This window comes from Mus pahari, chromosome 11 (genome assembly GCF_900095145.1).
Source record: "Mus pahari chromosome 11, PAHARI_EIJ_v1.1, whole genome shotgun sequence".
Taxonomy (NCBI): domain Eukaryota; kingdom Metazoa; phylum Chordata; class Mammalia; order Rodentia; family Muridae; genus Mus; species Mus pahari.
Window position 1 is genome coordinate 54,150,356 of NC_034600.1, and position 419 is coordinate 54,150,774.

Sequence of the window (419 nt, forward strand, 5' to 3'; positions counted from 1 at the left end):
CCCCCCCCCCGTAATGAACCTAATCCTGTTAGCAAGGTTAGAATCTATTTCCTTACACGTTGGTATTTTCAGGTGTGTAATTGTTCCATAAATAAATTCAAAGTCCTCCTCAACTTGAGTAGCTAAAGTCTGAGTCCGGGGCCACTGGAGTTTCTCTTAAACCGAACTAGTGCAGGAACGTCCAGACTGCACTACATTTATGAGGTGAAACCTCCTAGGGAAACCAAGGAAGGCGACTCTGCAGAGATATGCTCTGTTACACTACAGTAGACCCTTAGGATCACTGAGGCCACTAAGGGTCATCCTCCCTGACCCCATGCCACACAGGAATCTGCTCTGAGTTGCCTTGGCACTCCATGCCCCCCCCACCCCCCCACCCCCCGTTTGAACCCTTCTGTATCAGGCAGCTCCTATTGATA